Source organism: Mustela lutreola, chromosome 12, assembly GCF_030435805.1.
Source record: "Mustela lutreola isolate mMusLut2 chromosome 12, mMusLut2.pri, whole genome shotgun sequence".
In the NCBI taxonomy this organism is placed as follows: Eukaryota; Metazoa; Chordata; class Mammalia; order Carnivora; family Mustelidae; genus Mustela; species Mustela lutreola.
Window position 1 is genome coordinate 85,921,346 of NC_081301.1, and position 10,704 is coordinate 85,932,049.

Here is a 10,704-nt window from a genome sequence, read left to right on the forward strand (position 1 = left end):
CACCAACAGTGTAGGAGGGTTCCCCTTTCTCCGCATCCTCGCCAGCATCTGTCATTTCCTGACTTGTTGATTTTAGCCATTCTGACTGGTGTGAGGTGATATCTCATTGTGGTTTTGATTTGTATTTCCCTGATGCCGAGTGATATGGAGCACTTTTTCATGTGTCTGTTGGCCATCTGGATGTCTTCTTTGCAGAAATGTCTGTTCATGTCTTCTGCCCATTTCTTGATTGGATTATTTGTTCTTTGGGTGTTGAGTTTGCTAAGTTCTTTATAGATTCTGGACACTAGTCCTTTATCTGATATGTCGTTTGCAAATATCTTCTCCCATTCTGTCAGTTGTCTTTTGATTTTGTTAACTGTTTCCCTTGATGTGCAAAAGCTTTTGATCTTGATGAAATCCCAGTAGTTCATTTTTTCCCTTGCTTCCCTTGCCTTTTGCGTTGTTCCTAGGAAGATGTTGCTGCGGCAGAGGTCAAAGAGGTTGCTGCCCGTGTTCTCCTCAAGGATTTTGATGGACTCCTTTCGTACATTGAGGTCCTTCATCCATTTTGAGTCTATTTTTGTGTGTGGTGTAAGGAAATGGTCCAATTTCATTTTTCTGCATGTGGCTGTCCAATTTTCCCAGCACCATTTATTGAAAAGGCTGTCTTTTTTCCATTGGACATTCTTTCCTGCTTTGTCGAAGATTAGTTGACCATAGAGTTGAGGGTCTATTTCTGGGCTCTCTATTCTGTTCCATTGATCTATGTGTCTGTTTTTGTGCCAGTACCATGCTGTCTTGATGATGACAGCTTTGTAATAGAGCTTGAAGTCCGGAATTGTGATGCCACCAACGTTGGCTTTCTTTTTCAATATCCCTTTGGCTATTCGAGGTCTTTTCTGGTTCCATATAAATTTTAGAATTATTTGTTCTATTTCTTTGAAAAAGATGGATGGTACTTTGATAGGAATTGCATTAAATGTGTAGATTGCTTTAGGTAGCATAGACATTTTCACAATATTTATTCTTCCAATCCAGGAGCATGGCACATTTTTCCATTTCTTTGTGTCTTCCTCAATTTCTTTCATGAGTACTTTATAGTTTTCTGAGTATAGATTCTGTGTCTCTTTGGTTAGGTTTATTCCTAGGTATCTTATGGTTTTGGATGCAATTGTAAATGGGATTGACTCCTTAATATCTCTTTCTTCTGTCTTGCTGTTGGTGTAGAGAAATGCAACTGATTTCTGTGCATTGATTTTATATCCTGACACTTTACTGAATTCCTGTATAAGTTCTAGCAGTTTTGGAGTGGAGTCTTTTGGGTTTTCCACATATAGTATCATATCATCTGCGAAGAGTGATAATTTGACTTCTTCTTTGCCGATTTGGATGCCTTTAATTTCCTTTTGTTGTCTGATTGCTGAGGCTAGGACCTCTAGTACGATGTTGAATAGCAGTGGTGATAATGGACATCCCTGCCGTGTTCCTGACCTTAGCGGAAAAGCTTTCAGTTTTTCTCCATTGAGAATGATATTTGCGGTGGGTTTTTCATAGATGGCTTTGATGATATTGAGGTATGTGTCCTCTATCCCTACACTTTGAAGAGTTTTGATCAGGAAGGGATGTTGTACTTTGTCAAATGCTTTTTCAGCATCTATTGAGAGTATCATATGGTTCTTGTTCTTACTTTTATTGATGTGTTGTATCACATTGACTGATTTGCGGATGTTGAACCAACCTTGCAGCCCTGGAATAAATCCCACTTGGTCGTGGTTAATAATCTTTTTAATGTACTGTTGAATCCTATTGGCTAGTATTTTGTTGAGTATTTTCGCATCTGTGTTCATCAAGGATATCGGTCTATAGCTCTCTTTTTTGGTGGGATCCTTGTCTGGTTTTGGGATCAAGGTGATGCTGGCCTCATAAAATGAGTTTGGAAGTTTTCCTTCCATTTCTATTTTTTGGAACAGTTTCAGGAGAATAGGAATTAGTTCTTCTTTAAATGTTTGGTAGAATTCCCCCGGGAAGCCGTCTGGCCCTGGGCTTTTGTTTGTTTGGAGATTTTTAATGACTGTTTCAATCTCCTTACTGGTTATGGGTCTGTTCAGGCTTTCTATTTCTTCATGGTTCAGTTGTGGTAGTTTATATGTTTCTAGGAATGCATCCATTTCTTCCAGATTGTCAAATTTATTGCCGTAGAGTTGCTCATAGTATGTTCTTATAATAGTTTGTATTTCCTTGGTGTTAGTTGTGATCTCTCCTCTTTCATTCATGATTTTATTTATTTGGGTCCTTTCTCTTTTCTTTTTGATAAGTCGGGCCAGGGGTTTATCAATTTTATTAATTCTTTCAAAGAACCAGCTCCTAGTTTCGTTGATTTGTTCTATTGTTTTTTTGGTTTCTATTTCATTGATTTCTGCTCTGATCTTTATGATTTCTCTTCTCCTGCTGGGCTTAGCGTTTCTTTCTTGTTCTTTCTCCAGCTCCTTTAGGTGTAGGGTTAGGTTGTGTACCTGAGACCTTTCTTGTTTCTTGAGAAAGGCTTGTACCGCTATATATTTTCCTCTCAGGACTGCCTTTGTTGTGTCCCACAGATTTTGAACCGTTGTATTTTCATTATCATTTGTTTCCATGATTTTTTTCAATTCTTCTTTAATTTCCCGGTTGACCCATTCATTCTTTAGAAGGATACTGTTTAGTCTCCATGTATTTGGGTTCTTTCCAAACTTCCTTTTGTGGTTGAGTTCTAGCTTTAGAGCATTGTGGTCTGAAAATATGCAGGGAATGATCCCAATCTTTTGATACCGGTTGAGTCCTGATTTAGGACCGAGGATGTGATCTATTCTGGAGAATGTTCCATGTGCACTAGAGAAGAATGTGTATTCTGTTGCTTTGGGATGAAATATTCTGAATATATCTGTGATGTCCATCTGGTCCAGTGTGTCATTTAAGGCCTTTATTTCCTTGCTGATCTTTTGCTTGGATGACCTGTCCATTTCAGTGAGGGGAATATTAAAGTCCCCTACTATTATTGTATTGTTGTTTATGTGTTTCTTTGATTTTGTTATTAATTGGTTTATATAGTTGGCTGCTCCCACGTTGGGGGCATAGATATTTAAAATTGTTAAATCTTCTTGTTGGACAGACCCTTTGAGTATGATATAGTGTCCTTCCTCATCTCTTATTACAGTCTTTGGCTTAAAATCTAATTGATCTGATATAAGGATTGCCACTCCTGCTTTCTTCTGATGTCCATTAGCATGGTAAATTCTTTTCCACCCCCTCACTTTAAATCTGGAGGTGTCTTCGGGCTTAAAATGTGTTTCTTGGAGGCAACATATAGATGGGTTTTGTTTTTTTATCCATTCTGATACCCTGTGTCTTTTGACAGGGGCATTTAGCCCATTCACATTCAGGGTAACTATTGAGAGATATGAATTTAGTGCCATTGTATTGCCTGTAAGGTGACTGTTACTGTATATGGTCTCTGTTCCTTTCTGATCTACCACTTGTAGGCTCTCTCTTTGCTTAGAGGACCCCTTTCAATATTTCCTGTAGAGCTGGTTTGGTATTTGCAAATTCTTTCAGTTGTTGTTTGTCCTGGAAGCTTTTAATCTCTCCTTCTATTTTCAATGATAGCCTAGCTGGATATAGTATTCTTGGCTGCATGTTTTTCTCGTTTAGTGCTCTGAAAATATCATGCCAGCTCTTTCTGGCCTGCCAGGTCTCTGTGGATAAGTCAGCTGCCAATCTAATATTTTTACCATTGTATGTTACAGACTTCTTTTCCCGGGCTGCTTTCAGGATTTTCTCTTTGTCATTGAGACTTGTAAATTTTACTATTATGTGACGGGGTGTGGGCCTATTCTTATTTATTTTGAGGGGCATTCTCTGAACCTCCTGAATTTTGATGCTCGTTCCCTTTGCCATATTGGGGAAATTCTCCCCAATAATTCTCTCCAGTATACCTTCTGCTCCCCTCTCACTTTCTTCTTCTTCTGGAATCCCAATTATTCTAATGTTGTTTCGTCTTATGGTGTCACTTATTTCTCGAATTCTCCCCTCGTGGTCCAGTAGCTGTTTGTCCCTCTTTTGATCAGCTTCTTTATTCTCTGTCATTTGGTCTTCTATATCACTAATTCTTTCTTCTGCCTCATTTATCCTAGCAGTGAGAGCCTCCATTTTTGATTGCACCTCATTAATAGCTTTTTTGATTTCAACTTGGTTAGATTTTAGTTCTTTTATTTCTCCAGAAAGGGCTTTTATATCTCTCGAGAGGGTTTCTCTAATATCTTCCATGCCTTTTTCGAGCCCGGCTAGAACCTTGAGAATTGTCATTCTGAACTCTAGATCTGACATATTACCGATGTCTGTATTGATTAGGTCCCTAGCCTTCGGTACTGCCTCTTGTTCTTTTTTTTGTGGTGAATTTTTACGTCTTGTCATTTTGTCCAGATAAGAGTAAATGAAGGGGCAAGTAAAATACTAAAAGGGTGGCAACAACCCCAGGAATATATGCTTTAGCCAAATTAGAAGAGATCCAAAATCGTGAGTGGGGAGAAAGGGGATAAAAAGAGGTTCAAAAAGGAAGAAAGAAAAAAGAAAAAAAAAAAAAAAAGAAAAGAAAAGAAAAGAATTTTTTTTTAAAAAAGAAAACACCTAAGAAAAATGTAAAAAAATATATATATATATTAGATAAACTATTAAAAAATCGTTAAAAAAGAAAAAGGTAACAGTTAAAAAAAATAAAAAATAAAAAATAAATAAAAAAAAATAAAATAAAAAATAAAATTTTACCTGAAGGCGAGAAAAAAAAAAAAAATGAAGAAGAAAAAATTAAATTAACTGCAAGACTAAAAAAAATCACAGGAAAAAAGCCCTGAGTTCCGTGCTTGGCTTTCTCCTCCTCTGGAATTCTGCTGCTCTCCTTGGTATTGAAACCGCACTCCTTGGTAGGTGAACTTGGTCTCGGCTGGATTTCTTGTTGATCTTCTGGGGGAGGGGCCTGGTGTAGTGATTCTCAAGTGTCTTTGCCCCAGGCGGAATTACACCGCCCTTACCCGGGGCCGGGGTGAGTAATCCGCTCGGGTTTGCTTTCAGGAGCTTTTGTTCCCTGAGCGCTTTCCGTAGAGTTCCAGAGGACGGGAATACAAATGGCGGCCTCCTGGTCTCCGGCCCGGAGGAGCCGAGAGCCCAGGGCCGCACTCCCCAGTGCACCCTCAGAGAACAGCGCCCAGTTACTCCCGTCTGCCTGACCTCCGGCCGTGCCCCGAGCTCACCGAGCCTGCGACCGGTTCAAGGTAACACGGAGCTGCGAGCTTACTGTCGGCTCTGCCTCTGTAGCCGGCTTTCCCGTTCTAATACCCGCAAGTTCTGCGACACTCAGACACCCCCGATCCTTCTGTGACCCTGCGGGACCTGAGGCCACGCTGACCCCGCGTGGGCTTCGCCCCGGTTTAGCCTCTGGAGCGATGTCCCTCCGCGGAACAGACTTTTAAAAGTCCTGATTTTGTGCGCGGTTGCTCCGCCGCTTGCCGGGAGCCGGCCCCTCCCCCCGGGGTCTATCTTCCCGTCGCTTTGGATTCACTTCTCCGCCGGTCCTACCTTTCAGAAAGTGGTTGTTTTTCTGTTTCCAGAATTGCTGTTCTTCTTCTCTTCGATCTGCCGATGGATTTTCAGGTGTTTGCAATCTTTAGATAAGCTATCTAGCTGATCTCCGGCTAGCTGAAGCAGTCTCAGCTTGCTACTTCTCCGCCATCTTGACTCCTCCTCCGACAGGGAAAGTTTCTTGATCGAACTGTGACACATCAGATCTGAAAGAGTGGAGAGTCGAAAGGATTCCAGACACAAAAATGCTAGCACATCAATTTCATTGTATTTTTGAGAACTTTCTTTTTTTTTTTCCTCCAAGATATGTAAAGACAAATATAATGATTTGTACTTTTTTTTAAAAGATTTTATTTATTTATTTATTTATTTGACAGAGAGCAATCACAAGTAGGCAGAGAGGCAGGCAGAGAGAGAGGGGGAAGCAGGCTCCCCGCTGAGCAGAGAGCCTCATGTGGGGCTTGATCCCAGGACTCTGGGATCATGACCTGAGCCGAAGGCAGAGGCTTAACCCACTGAGCCATCCAGGTGCCCTGATTTGTACATATTTGTAAAGATGTACAAATAAGAGAGATAGAGGGAGAGAGAGAAGTGGATAGAGACTAACCTGTTAAAGGAGTAACTTTTCATTTATTATATATTTCATTATTATATACATTAGTGTCATATATAGTAGTATATCATATATCGTAGTATGTCAATCACAAGGAAGACAACCAGGATTGGTATTGCATATCTCTTCCTTAAGCCCAGTACCTGCAATGGATATAATTCTTTGAGATTTTTCCCTATAAATACAGATTTTTTTTTCCCTTTTTTTAGAGGTGACAAAATGGTTTCATCACATAGACCAGGGTTTCTAAATCTCAAAACTATCAACATTTAGGGCCAGATGATTCTTTGTTTGGGGGGTCTATCTTGATCTTTTGGGTCATTTAGCAGTATTTATGCTTTCTACTCACTAGATTTTGCTAGTACTCCTTACCCTGAGTTGGATGTACTCTGGGGGACAAAATAGCCCTTGTTTGAGAACCTAAACTGTCAATTTAAAAAAAAAAAAATGTGGAGATCACAGTAGACTCTTAGAATCTATTCTTGAAGTCCCTGTCACTATAGTAAATCTGTGAGCATATAAAATTTTAGAATTATGAAGGATATAGTAATGTAATAGATTGTAGTGCTGAAAAAAAATCAGAACACATAGCCCTTGCTCATTAGGATGCTAAAACCCTGAAAGTGTGTGTGTGTGTGTGTGTGTGTGTGTGTGTGTAAAATGGGTTTGACTTGAAAACTAACCATTCATCAGAGGATTCACTTAAAAGAGACTGCACTGGGTGTGGTATGGTCTAGCCACTCAGAAACCCTGCGTGGAACTCCCAAACATCTATCAGGAGTTGTCGGTGGGAGCACGGATTTGGGTTAGAGCGTATCTACTCTACAGTTTGAAAGGAAACTAAGCAGCAATTGAGTGTTCCATCCAAGGGGCCAGATCACTGCCTACTGTTTCCTCTTGGAGTGATTCCAGGTAATATTTGCACATTTTAACGATTTTGGATTTGACTAACTTAAATAATTAAAGGCTAGAGCCAACAGTGCAAAAATATTTTCCCAAAATGAACAATGCGAGCCTGTCATCTATTTAAGAAAAAACGTTTGTAGTTATGGCACACGTCCTCTTTCGTTGTTATATAATAGGCTTATTCTCTGACTTGTGCTAAAGATTTAACGCCACAGTTCCACATGCATAATATCAGACACCAGGGATTTCTTGTTCCTTCTTAACCCCAAAATTTACGAAATAAGATAAGATGCCTCTATTGTGTTATTTTCCCAGTTGCATTCTTCACCGATGAGAGTAAACAGAGCACTAAATGAATTACGGCTATTAATTTCTTTATGAAGGAATAATACTGTAATGAGATCCGCACAATTTTATCATCTGAGATTTCTATTTTTGTTATATGTTCACATGCGTGCTCTCAAAATCCCTCATTTGGAAATGCTTATAAAAGAAGTATCAAATCTATCTCTACATCAAGAATGAAATATGTAAAACCAGACTGGTTCCTTCCTTTCTTTTATACACTGATTTAAACATTATTTTCCGGGTATCTACATATGCCTCTAAAATCCCGTGCAACTGTTCAAATGTTGAAAGTAAATGAAATAATCGTTCTTGTTAAAAAAAAAAAAAAAAAAAAAAAAACATGTAAAACAACCTTTAGACCGAACGTGATGCATTATATTGACATAATAAATGTGGACATTAATTAAAGAGCCGCAGAATCCAGCAGAGAAGTTTGCCCTCCATCTGCTTGACTTGAGGTAATAACAATGTTCTGTTAACCCAAACTGACAGATTTTCTAGGGTTTGACTTGATCTCGAAAGTTGCTGCTCCTAGTATGAATAACCGTATGTGGACATCATCCACGGCAGGCCATGTGGAGTAAAATTCACTGCTGATTTATTTCTTGTTGTTTTTGTTTATCGGTCTACCTTCTTCTTGAGCTCTGGGTTGTAGGTAACCCTTCACACTTTTCCTAGTTTACCACCCGTGCCCTTTCCCATACAAAATAGCTAGGCCTCGTGTGATGGCCCAGGTTCCAGTCCACTTGCGTTTGCCGAAAGGACATGCCAAAAATTCACCTCGTGTCCTCACCGAGAAGAGAAGTAGGCTGGCGAAAGTGAAACATGGCATAGTAATCAATAGGGTTGTTATCCAAGCTAAATATGAAAGCAGAAGCGCGTTAAGCCCATCAGGTATTCCGTAAGAAAAGAACTTACAGAATTTTCTAAATAATAAATTAGTGGGATGAGGGATCTTGTCCCAGAACTGAAACTTACATCTTTGAATCTGTTCCCATCCAGGATGTATTAGTTAACCAAGGGAACTGTTTTCTTCTTCCATCTCATTACAGATCAAACATCAAAAGCTTTCCACTAGAAGCAGGCACCCAGGAGGCATTTTGCTTTGTCACAATACAGTATTCACAGGCTCGCTGATAGGAGCGCTAACTCTCTTGGTAGCCTTAAAGAACAACGGTGTAGTTATTTGTTGTGCTTTTCCTCTCCTCCCCTGGAATTGTTGCTTCACTGTAATAAGTAACATTCCTTCCAATTATCTGAGTTCCTCAAGTCCACAGAGCTGACCCCATGACTTTCGAACCGACTCACTGTTTAGAGTCATTAATCCAAGATTATAAACATGGAGGGAGATTCATGAGAAAGGGGTGAACTCGTGGTTCCTGAAGAAAGACAATGGCATGCAGTGTTTTCTCAGGGGCTGCGTGTGTGTGCCTGTGTGCATGTGTGTGTGTGCGTGTGTGTGTTGATTTTAAATCCTCCTTCTTTTCCCGAGAGGATTTCCCCCTCATCTTTTGAACGGTCCTCATCCTCTGGCGTGTTTTAGTTGTAGCCGTCAGCGACACCTATTGCAGCTGGCGTACTGGAATGGCTTGGTTTTCTCCCCAGTCTTTGCCGGGACCGCAGATTCCAGAAGGCAACGAACATCCTGATGGAGCAGTGTTAATATTGGGCAGATCAAACTTGCCAGCTCTTATCTACTTGCCAATGCCAGAATTCACTCTCAAATTGCTCACCTTTCTAGTAAACCTGTCTACTGTTTTTGAAATTGGAAATGGCAACGAAGTACCATTGGTGACTCTGTATTAAGTCGGAACAACTGAGATATATTTATTTGAATTGAAGGCATTATACTTTGATCGTAGGGATCATCTTGAAGGTTTTGATGTTCTCTGGTCTTTCTTCTTGGTTCTATGAAGGAATTTTTCTTCTTTCTTTCTTTCTTTCTTTCTTTCTTTCTTTTTTTGAAATCTCTGGAGGGAAAGAAGGAACTGCATAAAACAGACACCTGTATTCCATACCTCTCTATGTAAAAGCGAATGCAATAATTAGAAATCTTAAATGCTGTGCGTGTGTGTGAACTTGATACGTAGCCAAGTCTTTCATCTTCACCAGAGATCTGATTAAATCTTCTGAGATCTTTTTGGAAGCTGAAGAGAAATATTCTGGATCTGCATCATTTTGATACTACATTACATAGGAAATTAAAACATTCTTTTTGTTGCTGGAATTGGCTTTAGAACAGACAGCATGATTCCCCCCTGGTCTGGAGCTCTGATGTCAATGTGAACTAAAATATTCTCTCTCCCATCCATTCCCAATCTCTGCTGATTTGCTCGCCTCCTTATAAAGATTATACACACACTTAGCAAATGAAGAAAGGAATTAGTGATGCTCTCTCACTTCCTGTCTTCCCACAGATGGTGATAAATTCAAATTCAGACTCCATTAAACCTGAGTAGAGAAACCCAGCAGGTGGCTGTACTAATGGAAAATCCTGGCTTTGGAATAATGGGAATTACAACCGACAGCTCTTCTACACCACAAAAAAGATGATGTATCCTTATTGACAGTGTCGCATTTGAGTCCAGAAGGCTGATCTGATAGTTCATTCCTGGCACAACGGAAGCTAAAAGCCCCCTGGGTGTTTTCTTGGCCACACCACTGTAATTTTTGTCATATGAACTTTCTATTACAATTCATTTTACAAATCTCATATAAGCTGAAGAGAGCAAGAGGAATAGGAGGGAGAGAAAAAGAAAGAGGGGACCTTTCTTTTGCCTACAGGCATACTTTTATTCCTTTTTCTTGGTTTAAAGGACAAATAAAGGTTGACATACAACAGTATTTCCAGCCAATTCAGTATTTTTAATGCTGACATGCTTGGCCCAAGTTCTTTCAAAGATCCTAGACAAGCTCATCTAAGGGAGTTTCTGTTTAAAAGATGCATAGATTTCCCTGGAGGTGGAATGCCTGATGTTCCACTAGAATTCTTGTAGGAGTCTTTCATTGGTATGTATTTTTTTCCCCTTGCTTTTCTCTTAGCTCCACCCTCCTTTTTAAACTCCAACATGTTGTTTGCAAGATAATAATAATAATTATAAAAATAAAAATAAAGAAAGAAAGAAAGGATTTGATCACACCTATCTGAAAAAACATCTGCGTGTTCAAATATTTAAAACTTCGTATTTTCAATAAACCTCCAAGTCTCTGAAAATATAACAAGGAGTTATCAAAATATTTCATTGTAT

At 39.5% G+C, this 10,704-nt stretch overlaps 1 long non-coding RNA gene across 1 annotated transcript in view; it reads left to right on the forward strand.

Moving 5' to 3' along the window:
- LOC131812977 (uncharacterized) overlaps positions 1–10,419 on the forward strand; it is a 275,124-nt gene extending 264,705 nt beyond the window's left edge. Inside the window, exon 3 of the long non-coding RNA XR_009346566.1 lies at positions 9,874–10,419. This is a non-coding gene — a long non-coding RNA (uncharacterized LOC131812977). The remainder of the gene's footprint in view (positions 1–9,873) is intronic.
- The last annotated feature ends 285 nt before the right edge of the window (positions 10,420–10,704 follow it).